Source organism: Empidonax traillii, unplaced genomic scaffold, assembly GCF_003031625.1.
Source record: "Empidonax traillii isolate 1590-97213 ecotype Southwest subspecies unplaced genomic scaffold, ASM303162v1 scaffold1028:size206112, whole genome shotgun sequence".
NCBI classification, from domain to species: Eukaryota; Metazoa; Chordata; class Aves; order Passeriformes; family Tyrannidae; genus Empidonax; species Empidonax traillii.
In genome coordinates this window covers 136275-155141 of record NW_020956221.1, presented here as the reverse complement: position 1 = coordinate 155141, position 18867 = coordinate 136275, and the positions used below count along the sequence as shown (strand labels likewise).

General features: G+C 44.0%; 2 long non-coding RNA genes across 3 annotated transcripts in view; both read left to right on the top strand.

Moving 5' to 3' along the window:
- The first annotated feature begins 994 nt into the window (after positions 1-994).
- On the top strand, positions 995-5020 carry LOC114068281. Of its 2 annotated transcripts, XR_003573545.1 has the most exons (5): positions 995-1089; positions 1248-1347; positions 2762-2877; positions 3595-3664; positions 4869-5020. It is a non-coding gene; the product is annotated as an uncharacterized LOC114068281 (long non-coding RNA). The 2 variants fall into 2 exon arrangements; XR_003573546.1 differs by lacking the exon at positions 1248-1347.
- Positions 5021-7247: 2227 nt separating this feature from the next.
- Positions 7248-18867, top strand: part of LOC114068282 — a 74979-nt gene continuing 63359 nt past the window's right edge. The window contains exon 1 of the long non-coding RNA XR_003573547.1: positions 7248-7369. This is a non-coding gene — a long non-coding RNA (uncharacterized LOC114068282). The remainder of the gene's footprint in view (positions 7370-18867) is intronic.

Below are 18867 nucleotides of genomic sequence, written 5' to 3'. Positions count from 1 at the left end.
CATGGGTCATGCCAAGGACAGCTTGTTGCTGTGAAGGATGTGCTGGAGATGGGGGGGAAGATTATGTGGAAGCTGGCATGGAGGGAAGAGCAGTGCTCCTTCTCCTGGAGTGCCGAATCCACTGATAGTTCTCCCAGTGCAGGATCACAAGGGTTCCTCCACCACAGTCACATATCTCTTTTTATTTATTACCCTTATTTTCCCCTCTTTCTTTTAAGGCAAAGTCTAGATTAAACTTTTCCAACCACGACATTAGCGACTATCAGGCACCGAATGCCAAGCAGATGCCCTCTGTTTCACTCCCTGTGCTCCTGCTATCTCCTGTCATTCCATAGAAATAAACGTCATTGTTGGAAAGGAGTATTTCCTCACAATTTCTATGTCTATATTAAAAAAGAATGTGCAAATGGTAATATTGACAAGAGATCACTGTAGGGTCTCTCATGGTAATACTCTTTCCCTTTGCTGTCATGGTCATTCCACAGCTTCCTGAGTTTTCTATGGGAACTATTCTGACTGGAGACAGGGAATAGAAATGAATTAAATAAATTCTGTTCTAAGGTTACTGAGTAACACATTTCCACTGGTGCTGGTGGGATTCAAACACAAATTTTTGCTGGCTACTGCTGGTGGACGGAGAGAGAGGGAGAAGGTGGCATTGGTTTTACATATCCATGATCACCTAATTTTGATTTTGTTGTTCCAAGAAAAGTTGAGATTTCACATATTTTGAGAAGTTCAGCAAAGGTACACTTTGTGCACAGGCACTTCAAACATCAGCAGATGCTGAGAGCGCCAGGAAATAATGTTGGACAGGGCACTATTACAGTCATTCTTTCTACCACTTCCTCTCAAACTGATGTAAACAGTCCTTTCCCTTGGGAAAGGGAGAGTGCTGAGCTCAAGTGATCAATATGTGGTTTTGCTGTGGTTACTTGGGAAACTTCATCCCTGAAATCTTTTTTAATCACAAGTTTTCTGGCATCCTTTGACAGGATCCAGCTTTTCATTTCTGATCCACTGTAAGTTATGGAATCTGGCTAATAGAAACAAATCTGGATGAGCTGGTTTACAGAACAATAAACACAGGTATGTGTGTTTGTGAAAATTAAGACATTTTTAAAAGATGAATAACGGCTATTTTAAAAATAGTGATTAATTTTAGATTTTTAGATGCGCTATGGACTTCCATATTCATTTATTGCTCTATACAGACATTTTTCAAGTTTGTTTTTTTTTCCCCTCAGCACTTTTAGCAGATGTGTGGAAGCTGGAGTTGATGGCTTCTGGCACATCAGGATCTGACTTAGGCAGACCCTGAGCGAGGCAGTGCCATGTGGACACGAGGTGCAGCAGCTGTTTCACGGTGATCAGTGCCAGGACACACTGGTGTGCAATGCCTGGGCTGTATTTTTGCAGTGCCTGGGCTGTATTTTTGCAGTGCCTGGGCTGTGTTTGTGCCGTGCTGTGCAGCTGCAGACAAATCACACCGGGGAGGCTGCGCAGGGCACGCAGTAACATGAGCGGTAACAGCCGGCTGTGTTTGCCTGCATCTCTCCCTTGCAGTCTTTCATTTTCCATGTTCTCAGCTATCCCAAATGAAAGGTGAAAGCTTTGGGGTTTTTTTTTTTCCCTGGAACTGAAGCTCTGCAAAGATACATTTGCAGAGGTCCCTCCGGGAGCACCCGCAGCTCGTTCCTGCGATGGGAGTTGCTGGGTGCCGGGTGGGTGTGGGTCCCCCAGACCACGCTGGGAAGGGCTCCTGAACCACAGGTACCTTGCAGACACCACTGCACAGGTGAGACTTCCATGCCATGCTGCCAGATTTGCAGGCACATCGTGTTCAGGAGGCTGTGGGAGGAGGGGGTCTGTGGGGTTGTGTTCGTGGGACTGAGGAGGGGGGGCTGCCAGTGCTGGGTGTGTGGTGGGAGATGCTCCTGGGGCTCCATCCACGTTTGAGGGACCATTAGGGCTGGTGAGGCCAAACATGGGGCCTGTTGGAGGTAAGAGCTGGTGTTTTCTAAAGGTATTGAGAGCAATTTTAATGGTGAGTGCAAACGCTGTATACAGGTACCAAATAATAACACCAGTTGGAAGGCACAATAGCCTTGTGGTTCCCATAGAAATCAGGAGTCCTTGAATCAGTTTTTGGCTCTGCCACAAACTTCCTGTATTACTTTTCAGGCAGTCACTTAATCTTTGCATCCACCATCTGTGAAATAGCCAGGCTTGGAACAGTTAGTCTTTGGAAGCATGTGTCTAATTCAGCTGTTATTATGAAAGTTAAATATTAAGGAACTTTTACATTATCATAGGATAAAACCACACCACATCTATTTTCACGGTGAACTTTGTTCTTTTGCTGTTACATTGTTTTTCAGGAAATACAACATTTTCGCCGCATAAAAATAAGTTAATCAGAAATTCACGATGCATGACATGAGAGCTGTACTTATGGACTTGATGTCTGACGCTAAAATAAGAGAATCACGTTAAATGCCCCTGGGAAGACTTTAGAGCTGATTGTTCAATAAAATGAAGCACAGATCTGGGCATTAAAAGTAAACAAATAATAAAAGACTTTGTAGAGATGAGCCCCCAAAGCTGTTTGGGAAGTTCCATAGCCTGTGTCTTAACTCCCCTCATTCCCTTGTTGACAGGGATGCTGCTCTGAGTCAAATTTGTTCAAATTTCCACAAATATTCCGTGTCAAAGAAGGAAATAACTTAGATAAGATCAATTTTCTAACATGTTTCTTCAGGAAGGAACTAGAGAGCGCTCCTGAAAACTACCTCCTGGAATGTAAAAATTCTGATCTTTGGGAAAGTAAAGGAACTGCTGTGCGAGATGAAAAATGTCAATATATTTGGAGGACAGGTGAGTTTGTTTGCCAGACTTGACTCATTTGCAGACTTCAAGTCTGTCCTTTACTGTGCATGGTGGGTTTATGAGGAGGTGCTCCCAGCTGTGGGAAGCGCTGATAAATGTTGCTGTGATTTACACTCTTCACATGGTGGTACATGGAAGCTTCCTGTGACGCCTGGCAATTTGTCCCTGTGAGCGAGAGGACGACAGAGACTTCTGAAAGGGATGGGTTTAACTCTATCAGTGATCATGGATGCTGTGGATGGTGGTAATTAGCTAGCTAAGGTCTGGAGAGGTACATCTCCCCTGCAGGTGTTCTGCAGCATGCTCCCACACACCCAAAGGAGCAGTGATGCCATGGGGCCGTGTATGTGCCCTTTGAAACCAGCAGTCCCCTGAGCCCACTCTGTGAGTGTCCTTGTTCTAACTGAGGAGAAATTTCACACATAAAGGCAGCTTCTGAGGGGTGGAACCCTGAGAGCCACATCTCACCCCTCCCAGCCCTAAGAAAGCAGCACGAGTGTAATTATAACCCGTAAGCTTTGACAGAATTTCAAATACTTCACCTGTATTGTGTCTGCTTTGCCACTGATGTGCACTGATGTGTCATCCCTGAAATATCCTACCTCAGCTTTGTCAGCTTGCACTCTGGAATTTTCTGGGGTGAAATACTTATTAGGAAAAGACATCATCTTTTTTCCTCCGCTGAGTATTTAATATGCTCCACAGACTACTTCAGACTGGTTGTGAACAACTCCAGAGACATGTTTTGGTGAACTTCTGCTCCAAGACCTCTAAGGTGGGGCTCTTTCCAAGAACTCCAGAAAGCATGCCTAGAACCTCCGAATCAGGGAGGTATTTCAGTTGGAAAATCACTCACCTTTAGTGGAAAAATCATCGTTCCTATTCTTTGGATGGCCTTTTGTAAGTTGCAAACCTGAAAACCAGAGAGCCCCTACAGCTTCTGGAGGAGCTGCACGTCTGCCTGGTTGTGCTCTCGGGTGGTTGGGTACAGCTCAGGCACCACAGAGCTTTGCTCCGAGGCATCTCTGTGCCCCTGCCCTGTCTGCTGGGACACGTGGGCTTGGTTATGTCTTAAACCTACCCTGAATCACTCGTCTGCCTTGCTGCAGTAGCATCTTCCACAGCATCTGCTGGGCTCCTTCTGCGAGCAGAGGTTGTGTTTTGTGTCACTGGGGTTGATCAGCAGACCTGGCTGCTGTCTGTCTCACTCTGTGAGCTCTAAAACGCTTGGGATGGTTTTGCTTCCTTTCAGTGAAATTGTCAGGAAGAAAGCCCTGCTAAAAAGGAGGTATAATTGGAATGTAAAGCTTTGGCTGGAGGTCTGCTCCACTGCAGGGCTTCATGCACGGTGGCAGACTTTCAGCCACGCAGAGCCCCTGTAACAAGGGGCACTGAGGTTCCTCCTGCAGGAATCCCATTGCCAGGAGCAGCTTGACCTGTGCAGGAACCTCAAGGAGGAGTGGCAGAAGTCACTGTTTGGAAGGGACAACTGGACTTTCTGTGGTAATACACTTGGGAAGTACGTGTTAAAATGGACCATGGGCGACCTAAAAGGTCCTTTCTACCCATTTTCTCTGATGCATGTACTGAACCATAAATACCCCATGACACTAAATCCACACTATCAGGCAAAAGGCTACATTTGAAATTACTCATTTGATGATCAAACGATTTCTGTGCCTGATAGTGTCTCTGACAGTCAAAGGCAACAGAATCACTTAATTAAAAAAATAAAGCAAAGCACTAATAATACATGTTATCTCGCCAAAACCACAGTCGTCTCCCCTGCAGCCGTAAGATTTGCCAAAAAAATAAAAAGCCATGGAATAATGGATTAGAAATGCTTTCCAGCCTTCCAGCTTTAGGCAATACATTACCAAAATATGGTTCTTAATAGGAATATTGTGAGGTGCATCATCATTTAGGAACCTTGCCAGCAGGCACTGGATTAATCTTTTTTTTTGTTGTTATCATTGCAGGCTGGCAGTACTTCTCTCCAGATGTACCATTTGGCACAATAAACAGTTCTTTTCTTAGAAGGGGAACCTATGGTTTTGCCATGTAATGCAAAACACCAATGGAATCACTACATAAGCAAAATGCCAGTAATGGTACAGTGGTCCAGCCACAAACATTGGTATGTTAATTTTGTTTTATTTTTCCCAGTGTGTCATCTGTAGTGCTGTATTTTCTACCAGGACTATGGCTGGGCTGTTTAGTATCAGATTTTAAAGTGTGTTTTCAGTGAGAGGTTTAAACTAGGAAACTAATGGTTGGGGGTTTTTTTTCTACTTAATATGAATCTAACTATCATTTTTGCTTGATTTTAGAGACGAGGCCAAATTTCCCCCTCAATTATAGCTGTTCTACCTTTCAGCTGTATGCATGCACTTTTGGTAATGGTATTTAAATACACTGGCAAGCAAGTGGGCTGTGGCTTATACTTGCCATTGCTTCCTACGATTAACTAGGCCTTCAATTAAAATTTTGATTTATAAGTAAGAAGATTAATATAATTATAACATATTCAGTTTGTATATGGAAGGCAGTGACTGGCCTTCTATGCTGTCTTAGTTCTCTAATGGATCATCACCAGTCCTTGCAGAGGCAGCAGTAGTAGCTCTTATGTGGCATTTGTCGTATTCCAAATTACTTCCTGAGTTTGTTCTGTCATATTGACATGGTATGGAAAGCAAAAAAGGTGCAAAACTACTTGTTTTCAGTTCCTCTGTGTTTTTGGCAGCAGCAGAAGTTGGATGACATATTGGAGGGGTTTTCTCTGTGTCCCTCTAGGTTTGCATGCTGAAGCAGAACATGAGTTGTTCTTTTTTTACACTTGACTTCTCTAGATGTGGATGGAGTTTAATCTGCCATTTCTTGTGCAGACCTTGTTCAGGGCATCCAAGGTGTTTGGCCTAAGCTGGCTCAGTTTTAGACACTTCTTTTCCAAGCTGGGGTCTGTTTGCCCACCCCTCCTTCGTCAAGGGATCACAGAGCATGTTCCTCTTTCCTACCACTGTTGCCCTGCTGTAACAGTTCTGATGCCATAAGCCTTGTTTCTGGTTTAGAAGGGAAATGTGGCCATGCTCTCTCATCAACTAGCCAAAACCACAGCGGGTGATAGGCTGCGTTCCAAGGAGCGACTGCGTGCCCTGCCCTCCTTGAGGCAGGTCCTGCTTCTTGCCACGTTAGATCTGAGGGCTGGTCATTGGGAAGCGTCTCCAGATGATCATTTAGAGACTCAGGATGGTAAGAAATGCTTTTTCACCTTGCAAAATAGTGACATTGCTGTAATTTGCTTGTCTGGTGAAGGACAACAAAGCAGCAAGGGCATGCCTCACTTCACTGTGACCATTTATGTGTATTACAGAGTTTTTTCCCACTGACAGGCCTACCCTTTCCCATCTGAAGGTTTCTGAAGGATATCTGCACTTCATGTGTAACATTTTATTTCCCATTCCCTGTATGAAAAGGTGCAGCACTTCCTATGGGATGAACAGCAGGAGAACTGTCTTCCTCCTGGCTTTGGGGCCAAGAGAGAAAAAGGAGGTTGGCTGGGCAAGGAACACATTTTTCCTTGCAAGGGCTGCTCTTTGCACCAGGGACAGGTTGTCACTGTGGGGAGAGAGCTGTGACACACTGCCCAGCCTGGCTGCCCAGCCTGACTCCTGGCTTGGGTCCCCTGGGATTTTTCTGTTTGTTGTAACAAATAGCCTGTAATTCAACTTCTCTGTAGGTGAGGTCAGACTCTGCTCCGTAGTTTTGGTAGACAGCAGGTTTCTTTCTACTTAATATGACAGGTGTTTAGTTTTTAACTGACTCCTGCCATTCACCAGAAATCTCACCTTTACTCCTCCCAAGTTAAACATGTCAGTTCTGGCTTTAGCCTGTCCACACAGTGAGAAAGTGACAATTTCTGATTACCCTCTTCTTCCTAAAAAGCAGTGAAAGAAAAATAGTTTAAAAAAAAAAAATTATTTCCCTCCGTATTTCTGCTTAAATTGGATGGTGTGGCCTCTCTAGTTTGATTAACTCTAATAATGACCAGGTGAGGCAGGGCAGTCACTTTATTCTGGGTTTTTTTCTGTCCCATAAATGCTAGGAAATAATGCAAGGAAAGCACTTAGTTGTGAGAACACTTTTCCTCTCCTGTTGGTTCAGCTCCTAAAATCCAATCATGTTTCAAACCCCTATGAAGAGGAACAAGAAAAATATTATTTCTCTTCTAGAGGATTTCTGCAAGGAAGCTGATCCTCATTCCTGCTCCACCACAGAGTGAAAAGGACAGTGCTAATTCTGTGCCCTGTTTAACTTTTTTTCTGTTTTAATTTTTTCTTTTCTCTTTGAAGCAAAAGAGCCAGGGCAGAACACGGTTGTGAAGGTTTGCAACTGCCCTTGGAGCTGGAGTGGAGGGAATCACCACTGTGCTGCCCGGAGCTCGGCCGTGCCGGTGGAGCATCGGAGGAAAGGGATGTGCAAGGTAAACTACTTTTTAAAACTTACTAGCTGGGTGTTTCAAAGAGTGTTTAGGGTTCTCTCCCTCCCATTTGTGTTGCAGAAAGTGATCCCCTCCTATTTGTAGGGTGCCTGGGGTGTGGGGTCTGACTGTGACGTTGTTATGGGACTGTTTCTTCTTTATGGCAAATCTGTTAAATACATTGAAAGTTTGAACTGGGGTGTGAATGTGACTCACAGCCCTGGCACTGCTATACTCACCAGTCTGCTATGAGCAAGTGTCCACCAAAGAAAGGTGGATTAGGCAATCAGCCTGTGTGAGATGGCACACCAGCTACTCTGCATGTTTGCTGTATTTTTCATGACTTGGGTAACTGAACTTCACATATTCTCCATTCCAAAGTTCATTCCATTTCTTAGTACTTTTCAGCCAGAGGTGGATTTTCACACCTGGCTGCCATCCAAATTGCATGTTGAAGGCATTTTTGAGGAAACTTGAACGTTTAGAGTGTTTATAAAGTGTTGCCCGCTAAAATAAAGCCAGATTGATTCAACATTAATGTTAGAGAGTATGTAAATAGTAAAGGCTGAAATGTCAAAACAAATATAGATAATTTAAAAATATCACTCTGTGCTCAAGGTATGTTGGTGACATTTCCAGAGCTATTTTGTTATTTTTCTGTTAAAAACTGTGCACTGCCATATGCTGAATATGTCAAGCTTCCCTTCTACTGCTGCTGTTTGTGTGTCAGAGGATTCTGATACAAAATCACGTATTATGTTCTTGTCCTTCAAGATCTTTATTAGCCTGCACCTGAGGAATGCCTACAGAGTTTTGTCTGCAGCTTGTTGCAGGTACCTCTACAAGGCTGTTCTCCTTTGCCCCTGTGTCCCTTTTGGCTTTTTACCTGTCTCTCTTGACCTCTGTATTTGGAAGTTCTCTGAGGCAAGAACCAGACTGAGTTTGTAGGTGCAGCAGCACCTCAGGCTTTGCCCAAATGAATGCTCACTCTCTGTACATCCTACAGCGTATGGGATTTCCTGGGAAGAGTGAGTCCTTTCCTTAGGAGAGGAGATAGATTGGTCTTTTATAAGATTTGTCTTTTAGCTTAGTTATGTGTTTGGTATGTTATCAGAACTTTGGCATCAAACCAGTGCCCCCTTTACAAGAGATGTTGAGCTCACTGGTGGACACACTGCAGGCTTTTCCCTTTGCCTCACACCCCTCCACATGCTCTTGTCTAAAACCTTCCAGGCTGTTGGCACGATGTGCAAAATGGGAATGTTGATACTTTGTCCTCCTGAGTTCTTTGGCATTAGGAGAGGACTCTTCACTGAGACTTGCACAAAGATGGAGAGGAGAATGATTCTGGTGCTGATTCCTGACCCACCGAGATCCAGTGGGTACAGTTTCATGTATTAGGAAAGAAACTGGGTTTCAATAACACCAAGACAACCCTGACCACTTTTTTCAAGATGTCTGGGAGAGCATATAAAATTCAACTTCACACCAGTTTTAATGTACTTTCATACTATTGGGCTCCACTTTAATGTCAAAAGCAACCCTTGAGTGAGGCTGGATTTGATGTAAAGAACAGCATTATGTCATCAGAAAGGAAAGTGCTGCTTAACCACTAATATATTTAAATTCTTTTTTTTGAGTAGATTTGTTGCTAATTTTACTATATAATTTAAGAGTGGAAATTTGGTTTCTCCATCATCATGGCTTGCATGTCTAATGTTTCTCACTGGGCTTTGGACTGCAGCCTAAGTGCAGCTCTCCCTGGAAATTTGTTTTTAATCTAATCCCATTTTCTAGTTAAACATTTCAAATGAAATATACTGAGGAAGAAAAAGAGGACTACTTTGTTTGGAGTGCTCTATAGGCAGAAGATTGCCTGAGGACTTCCTTATTGACTGTACCTTATCTTGCTGCGTATCCAGTAACAGATGGAGTTGGAGTGTAGGTACCTCAAGCTCTGTTTGATTTTCTTCTTTTCCTTTTTCTTTTTTTTTTTTTTTTTTCATCTCAAACTACATGAATTAGAGCTATAAAGATGTTGGTCTAAGTCACAAGAGTTTTGGAGACCGGAAATACTTGATTTCAGTTGTTGAATTTCAAGTTATCTGAAGGTAAATATCTCTTATCTGGACGGTGTGTAAATTGTGTATTCATCTGATTTCCTTTCCTTACTGGATATCATTTTCCCTTGGTGAGTGGTTCGTTTGGCTTCCTAAGCAGAACTAGACAAACTCCTAAATCACTTCATGCTTTCAGTGAGCTGTGTCCCCTTTCTTTTCTATTTTCTTTAATCATTCTTTTCATGATTCCGGAACAATTGAGCTGAAGTATTGCAAAACTTTTCCTATCCCAGTCTGTGTGCTTGTCCCAAACCTCATACCTTGAAACAGTGTGTTTGATATTCAGCTGCCATCGCTGTAATATTGCATGCTTTGGGATTTCTAACGTGACTGCAAACATTACCTTTCTAATGATACTTTGTGTTGGATTAAAGGGTGCAAACACTGTATTGTGAGTACTGGAGTTATGTGCCCTTACCAGTTCGGGGACCTGTAACCTACTGCTGGAAATTCCAAGCCAGGTTTCCCAAAGATAATACCTTGCTGCAGTTCTCTAGTAAATGGCTGCTGTCTGTTGCTAAATAGTTTGTGTAGAGCCCAAAGCTGACTAAATTCCAATGAGAGCCTCACTTTTCAAAAAGGGTGTGTGTGATGGACACTATTGCTTGTTGTATGGGTGTTTTTTGCGAGTACCACGTGTGGATATCTGTTTTAATAGCCAGTCATTATAGCAATAACTATCAGTAACATATTAGTTAACCCAGTGCTTTGCAGAGGACATTTCTACTCTGAAAAATCATTCTAAAAAAATGTCACCTTTCCTCCATACCATTATCGCTCCATAACACAGCATTATCAGCAAATACCTGATAACATATCCCTATATGCTCGCTGTTGTGAAAGAATTAATATTTATACTTTTATTGCTGCAAGCATTGCCAGCGAGTGCGGCTGTCTCTGTTTGGGAACAAATCTTGGCATTATTAACCGTTTTGCTACCGTGGGTGAAAATCCTGCCTTTAATGTGCCCTTGTTCTGCCTTATTGGAAACACACTGAGTTGAAGGCAGGGTCTGGCCCCCGGGATCTCTGTTCCCAGTGGTGCCAGGTAGGCAAAGGGAAAACCAGGGGGTCTCCAGCAGAGTCCAGGCTGACTTTGCTCAGCTTGGGCGCCATAAATACTGTGTTGCTCAGTAAACTGGTGTGAGCAAGGATTGATGCACTGGTGGTGCTGGGGTGACTGTGTTCTGTATGGTCATACAACTGAAAATGGTTTTTAAAAAGTGCATTCTCACAGAAGCACTAATTGGATCTTCTCGCAATCCCTACCTGATCTCTGCGTGTGCAAACCTGCCAGTTCTGCACTTATCCCAGGAAACACTGCATGGAGACACTTGTTTCCATCACAATTCTTGAGGCCCTTTCAGAGCTATTAAATTAAGAGGCTGGCATGTCCTCTTTTGGAATCGCAAATGGGGGATGGAAGAAGGAGGTGGAAGTTCGGTACCATCCACATACATCTCAAAGAATTCAAAAGCAAAAGGAATTCGGAGGGATTGCTGCAGCAAAGGACGTAAGTGCAGTCTCAGAATCAGGTGAAACTACCACTGCTTTAAAGATCTGTCTTAAAACTCTGACTGTGCTGATGTGTTGATTTACCAGCAGAGGAGCTTTGAAAAGCCTGACTTTCCCTGGCAGCCAAATGAAAAAATGGGATCAATCCTCCAGTTCTGTGACCTTTTGTGCTATTTTTTCTACATTATGTAAGGGATGGTCTCCACTGCTGGATGGCCTTCCTGAATAGGAATATTGATACACTTCCAGTGAGGTTGAGAGAGTGATTCATTCTTTGGTGGCATTTGTGCAGGCTCCCCTGCCAAAGCTGTGCAGCTGCTTCGTATTTCATTTTGGGAGTAGTGTTTCCTTGAAACCAGCGTTCAGGAATCCAGTGTGTAACTTGGAGAGGGGGAGGGTGTCCTCAATTTCATTAAAATCATATCCAGGACTTTAGTGGAGGAAAAGGCTTGGAGAAAGGGAAGAAGCCAGGGTGCTGTTAATGAAAACATTAGATTCCTTGCAGAGCACCACTTTTCTTGCAAGGCAAACACCAAAAGGAGGAAGAAGCGATTCCTGGGTTTCTGATTTCTGTGGCCCTTTGAGCTGATTTGCAGCCGTGAGAAAGGTGCCAATATCTTTGTATTGTTTGGCAGGGAAAAGATTACCTTGTAACTCATCTTGTCTGGCTATGGCCTGGCACTGGATCATGACCAGGTTGATGGCAGCCTGACAGTTTTAAAAGAATATGTTGGCATTTTATGAAAAGGGAAGTTATTACACTTGAAAGGAAGTAAAAACAAAAACAGAAAACCTACGCTTGTCAGTTTTATGGCAGAGGCAGTAAAAATTCTGGCATGTTACTTCAGCCAATCCCTGCAACAAATTAGTGAACTAAATTGATTACAAAATCAAAGATGAATTTACATAAGCATTTGTGTTTTAGTTACCCTGCTCCTACAGTGTGTCAGACACTCAAAAGAGTCAACCCCATGCCCCTTACAGTTAAAATTAGTTTACAGCCTAAATTTAGATGTGTAACAGCAAGAAGGGAGCATGGAAAGAAAAGAAGAGCATGGGAAGGGATGGGACCTCCTGGGTCACTGGCTCCAGTCCCTCCCAGTCTCAGGAAACCACATTGTCTTACCCTCTTTCAGGCTGTGTTATGGTCTTCTGACATACTGTTAGATGATACAAAAGATGGGGGTTAAATTTACAGATTTGTCCCAGCTCAGTATAGTTTTTCTCTGACTCCATTAACTGTGGGATTGGACCCACGCTGAGGCTTATCACAAGTTTCTGCTGGTGGCTGTGTTTTACAGCCAGGAGATGTGCCAGGGAGCTGGGGACTGTGCAGGCAAAGGCAGCAGCCTTAGTGAGCGGAGTATGAGCAATAAGGAGGATTTGGAGTAGCTCTTCCAGCAGCCAGGAGGAGCACAAAGTTGGAAAATAAGGTTTCCAAGCATTATTTCTCTTTTTGTTCCCAAGCTGCTTTCAGAGGAGCGAAAGCAGGACACTTCCCCCTGGGAATGCCCAACCTACAGTGAGCCTTGGGTGAGCCAAGGAGGCTTGGTGCTGGGAAGGGGGGAACTGGTGCCTGAGGAGCCCCAGGCTGGGTGGCTGGGTGTGTGGCTGGGTAGCTCTCCATTCCTTCCCATGCTAGACTGAGTATTCCTCTGTTGTGCTCTATGCCGTCCCTGGAAACCCTGTCCCGTGCCATCCTTCAAAACCCTTCCGGCGAGTACCTTGCCCCTCGTGCCCGTGTGGCAGCTCAGCCTGTGAGTGAGGTGTGCAAAGAAGGGTTCCCTGCAGAGTGCCACGGCCTCAAAAGCAGTTGTGAACTATTTTGCTGTGTCAGTCAGAACTGTGAACTGGAACCGTGTGGGTTTCGCTCGGCGAGGGATGAGGAGAGTTCCTGCACTACAGTGTGTTTTTACTTTAGCCAAAGCAAATGCTGCAACCAGCCTTCTTCTTGTGGTCAGAAAGAAACAAACAATCTGCCTTGAGGGAAGGCTGGGTGCTGTGGAGAGGCCTAGAGTTCTGAGCAGCTGCAGAGGAAGCACAGTGATGTGGGCTGGAGGTTGCTAGCACGAGGTGCCTCCGTCACAACTGGACCCGCAGTGGGAGACACAGAGGGATCTGTCCCTGCTGACAAGAGGGAGGCCTTGGCCAGGGGGATCTGCTTTTCTCAATGCCAGCTGAGATTTTTGGGTATCCAGTGTGATTGCCTGAGTAGATGCACATCATCTGCAGACTGGCAGTGATTTTCTCCAACAAGAGTTGTGCCTCCTGCCTTGGGAAGGAGCACTGGGTCAGTAACATGTGCTACTGCACCTTCCTGTGGCCAGAAAATCTGTATCACCTCTGGCTCCAACCCCACAGTTCTGCATCCTCCTGGGAGTGCATCCCTGTGTTCTGGGGCTGGCAGCTTTTTATTCTGCTGCAGGACAGGACTTTGGCCGTGCCTGAAGCTGCAGATCAAAGCAGTCATTGCCCCATTCATCTCTTCTGCCCAAACAGCTCTGGTGTCTCCTGTTCAGATAATTTAAATACATTTTCTTTGGATGCTGAAAACAAAGTCAGTTGTGTTTGGTATTGAACTCAATATAGGAAATGTATTTTGTGTATGTTCAGACTCCTTGAGGGATTTTAGGCCTAAGGACTTCTCCTGGTATTTAATTCCCAAACATGCTTCTCTCTTTCCTGATGAGAAGGTTTCAGTCCTGTGCAATCAGAGCGGGAAAATCTTAGGTACTCAGATTTTTTTTTTACTGAAATATTTTTTGCCTAATCACTGTGTTTGTGAAAGATGTGCTCAGATTCTGAGCCCAAATTTCACCTTGGGAACATTAGATGCTTATGTTCAGACTTTGCTCTTTATTGGGAGTTTGGCAGGAAAGGAGGAGAGTATCTGGTCCTTAATGTCAGGGGGGAAATTCAGAACACTTCTTAACCATTCAGTAGTATTGTTAAGATAAAATATTTGAGCAAACAAATAGCACAGTGATGTAGGAGTCACACAAGCACTGAAATGTGGGAGCACTCCAGCATCCATTGTCAGAATCTCTAGTTGCTTCATGAGACCAAAGGCAAGTAGAAGAATTGGAGCTGCCATTTAAAAATGAGATTTGCATAAAGCTATATTGAAATTGCTTCTTGGGAATTTCTGCAAAAGGAATTTACTTGCAGAGCTCTGCCACCCACCATTATATCTGGATGTAAGTCAGTCAGTCAGCTGTGTGTCTGTGTGATGAAATATGGCCAGGAGGAGCTGGGGATGAGGACAGGAATTGCTTGCCTTGCTGCTCCAGAGTTCCATCAAGCTGTTCAAATAAAGATGAGCTGGGACAGTGTAACAGCTGGCCGAGATGAGCATGGGAAAGAAAAATATGGTGACAGGAGATGCAGAAGTGACTCGGTGTGTTGGCATTCCTTTCTTTTCAGGGCACAGCCATGTGAAAGGGCTTGTCACCAACAGAAAGACCCTCTCACACTCTATTGTGGTGAAACCTTCAGCCCCCAAATAATACCCCGAGTTGTGCGTTTCCAGATGTAATTGGTGTGTGCACATTCTCACACCGCGGGAATGTCACTTGGTCTCCTCACCAACCCCCCAGCCTCGGCCAGATCTGATGCTCTGTTCGGGCAGAGGGTTGGGGGTTGCTTATTTTATGTTTTCAAATGCATGTGTCTGGTAAATTGCTTTTTCCTTCTACATATGTGCAGGCTGAGATCCTTCTTTTGTGATTGATTGACTGAAACTCGCTGACAAATCTTTAAAATGAGAGGGCTTTCTTATTTCCATAGACTGCACTAGGGGATTAGCAATCTCACCTTGCACCTCTGAGTGTCTAAGCTCAAACTTTAGTTTAGTGTAAGCAAAGCTAATTCCCAGGGAAAAAATGGCCCAAAGAAAGAAAATAATAGTATTTCTAAGGAAAAAAATGTAATATACAATAGGGGGCTTTATCCATCTGTATTCAGCATAAAACCCTGTGTTGATCAGGGGCTTTGTGAAAAGTTGATTTTCCAGTTCAGCAAAACTTTTCGAAAAAACATTTGCTTCAGGTCAACTGCAGCTAGTTTCCCTCCCTCTCCCTCATTAAAATGAAAAGCAAGTGTTCCCACTTCATTCAGCCTTGAATGACCTGTTTGATCTAAAGCAGAGCTTCTCCCAGAGCTCGGTCCTGGTCACCGGACTCAGGAGGATTCTTAATTTCTGTGGTTGCAATGGCACTTGAGGTCACACATAATTAAGCCCCAAAACAAGGAACTCAATCCAGGGTCCCAGGCCTAGATGGATGTTTAACTAATGGAATGTCATGGCTTGTGGGATAGGTTTTTATCAGTCTCTCAAGAGGAGCAGCTTTGTATCAGATACCTGTTGGGCCATGGAATGAGGGAGGGTGTTGATCTGGAGCTGCTGGAAAGGGAAAGTGCCTCTGTGCTGGCCAATGGTGAGGCCACACTTTGAATCCTGTGTTTAGTTTTATGCCCCTCGTGACAAGAAAGACATTGAGGGGCTGAAGAATGTCCAGAGAAAGGAACGGAGCTGGGGAGGGGTCTGGAGCACCAGGAGCGACTGAGAGAGCTGGAGGGCTCAGCCTGGAGAAAAGGAGGTTGTGATTGGCCTCTTCTCCCAGATAACATGAGACAGAACAAGAGGAAACGGCCTCAAGGTGCACCAGGGGAGGTTTAGATTGGCTATTAGGTTGGGTTTTCAATAATTTTATTACGATGTGTTTCACTTTTCAGTCCAGTGAACTTCAATGCTGGAAGAGTGGCTTCAAAAATGGAAGGGAGAAGGGGCAGTGTCTCAAGGAGTGTGAGACATCCCTTAGCCTTAGGATTAGCGTCCTGGAGTGTCAGAGCTCCCAGAGCAGGCCAAACAACGTTTTTATGGTCTTTTTGAAAAACCTGCCTTCTGCAAAGTTGGCAAAGAGAACTCTGCTCGTCTTCATGATGCTGAGGTGGTCTTGTCACATGCAGGTCCTTTGCTGTAGATGCTTTGGGTTTTGATAATGTGCCTGAGAAGGTATGAGATCATACCCTGAGCTCATACCATCTGCTTAACAGATGGATGTGTATGGTAAGGCTGACAGTTAAAAACCTGGCTCCACTTAGGTCAGTGGTATCAAGATTTTACCCATGATTGGAGGAGGAGGAGGAAAAAAGTGTCCAAAGATAGGTTTCCTAAATCGCTGCTGGGAAATCCTGTAGGCTCAGAGCTTGGCTTATTTACTGTTCTGGCCTTTGGCTGATAGTTATTTGTGCTTGGCCCTTGGGCAGTGTTTGATCTCTGTGTCTCAGTCTGTTTGTTGGTGCAGACTGCTGGGGTCTGTGACTGTTGAACGAGAGGGAAGAAGTGCAGATCTTATTTCTTAGGAACTGTGACCATCACAAGCTTAGGTGGTACTGATTAGAGTCCTGTCTGTCCATACTGTTCTGGAAGGAATGTAGCATAAGTATCAATCAGTTTATCAGTAAGTCCAGATGTTCTGTTTGCTGCACTAGGCAAATGGTTGGGTTGTTTTCTTGTTGGCTGAATTTCTCTCTTTTTTTTTTTTTCTTCTCTTTCAACTCCCCAAAACACACAAATCATCCCTGGATTTCTTTAACCCACAGAATACAATTGTTCTACCCTCACTGAAATGTTAAAAGTAGTTTGTGGACTGGAGCATGGCTGGGTGGGGCACTGTTCAGTTTCCAGCCTAAAATCCAGACTAAAATACAGTCCTTGACAGATTAAATCCAGCTGTTGCACAGGTGCACTGGGGCTGAGCAGCAAGGAAGTTTACCCACTTATAAACTTCTGCCTGTGTGCGTCATTAAACCAAGATATTTTTGGATCTCAACTATATACTTCTTGGTTTTTTGATTAGGCAAGGCAAGTGGTCTTCATTAAAGCCACAGACAGCAGAATGGTTTCATCTAAATTCTTCCCTGTAATTGCAGAAAGACAAACACAAGTATCATAACACTCCTATTCCTCCCTATCCAGCTCTTTTAGCCATTCTTATCATTGGGAATAAAGCCTACAACATCCAAATTGTTTGTCTAATCTGACACTTCAGCATCCAGTCTGCACTGAGATAGTATGTGTGGAGTCACATTTTACAGATTTTTGTCACTGACTCCTAAAGAGCTACAATATCACACTGGCAATCTGGTAAAGGTCTGGAGATAAGTCCTACGAGGGAGCTGGGGGGGCTCAGCCTGGAGAAAAGGAGGTTCAGGAGGGACCTTCTGGCACTGCAACTCCCTGACAGGAGGGGGAAGCCAGGAGGGATCGGGCTCTGCTCCAGGGAACAAGGGACAGGAGGAGAGGGAATGGCCTCCAGCTATGCCAGGGGAGGCTCAGGTCTCTGGTCTAAAACCATATGTGAACTTTTTTGGAAGGCTGGTGGAAAGTCCTTTTAGTCTTTGGGTTACAGGGAAGCCCTTTCACTGATGGCATCTGCAGCTTTGGAACACCTGAACACCTTTTTCTGTGTGTGTGATTGAAAGAGAAAAGGGCCACAGGAGCAAAAGGCAAGGAAGATATTATTTGCATTTTTTAATTTTACATTAGGCTTATTTTTTTCTTTTTCATATAGTAAATGTAAAATCCATACTCTGCTCCGAAACTCACCATTATTTTGACTTTCCTTATATTTAGTATTTCCCATGAGGTCAACAATATCAGACTTTAATATACCTTCATACAGAAATATTTTTGTACAACACATCATTTCTCTAACAGCTCTTTTCTGTGGGGATGATGGTAAAGCATATTGCAAACCATTTAATTTCAAGTGCAGTGTCTGAGATCGCTTTCCCTGTCACCATTGCTCATGATGAGGTTCTCATCAGATTTTTTGGAATAATATGTGAAGGTACTGTTTCAAAACGAGTTTGACAAACTCACTGAGTTTGGACAAACAATCAATAGGCCCCAGGTAAGGCAGCAGTGAATTTGTAGTGCTGGTCCCTGCACTTCCTTGTGGCAGGTGCTGTTCACACTTCTCTGTGCAGCTGCAGCACTGCCCTTGTGCCCGGCCTTGCAGTGACCTCTGGGATTCCAGTCCAGGCTTTCTCTTGAGCAAAACTCTCCCTTTGTGCAGGATTGGGTGGCGGTTTCTCACTGTTGACAGAAGTCCAGTAGGATGCAAACCACCAAACTCATTTTCACTGTGACCTAAACCAGGATTTAAACTGAAGTCTCTGGAGGTGAAAAGCCAGACTACTAAGTGACAGGCCAGCTTCAAATAGCTTGCTTCAGATAAGAATCAAAAGGTTTAACTTTCCTGAAACCATTCTGGTCCAGAAATCAGCCTTTCAGTCCCGTGAGAGCAGTCTGCCTTTGCTGATTTACTGCATAATCATATTGGGACTGAATTTCTGAGACACCATAAAGGCAGCTTTTTTCCATAATGCTTTTGACTAAAACCAGTAAGCAGAGACATGCACTAAAACAGGAAAAAACCCCAAACTCATGTTTTGCAATCTCAAGTGCTAGATTTGTTTTTCAGAAAAATCATGTTTCCCTTATTCAAAACTTTGTTTCCCATAATAGTAAGCCACAGTGTTAGAAGGAAAACTGGTCCTTACACCAGTGGTGGTCAGGAGGAGGACTGTGTTTAAACAGACATTAGGAAAAAAATTAAGAGTAAGAATCTGAATCACTGGGGCAGGACTGCCCAGGAAATTGGTGTTGTTTCTATCACTGAACATGAGAGTGTTTGATAAAGGTTTGGAAGAACTGAAAAATTCAGAGCTGGTCTGTCCTAGGATGGGAGCAATGTGTGATGTGATGTCTTCAGATGTCTTCCAGGTTTAGGATTCTGTGACTTGTTTATGATTCACGAGACCTGTCTCATGCAACAAAACTCAGGTGTATTAATCTTTG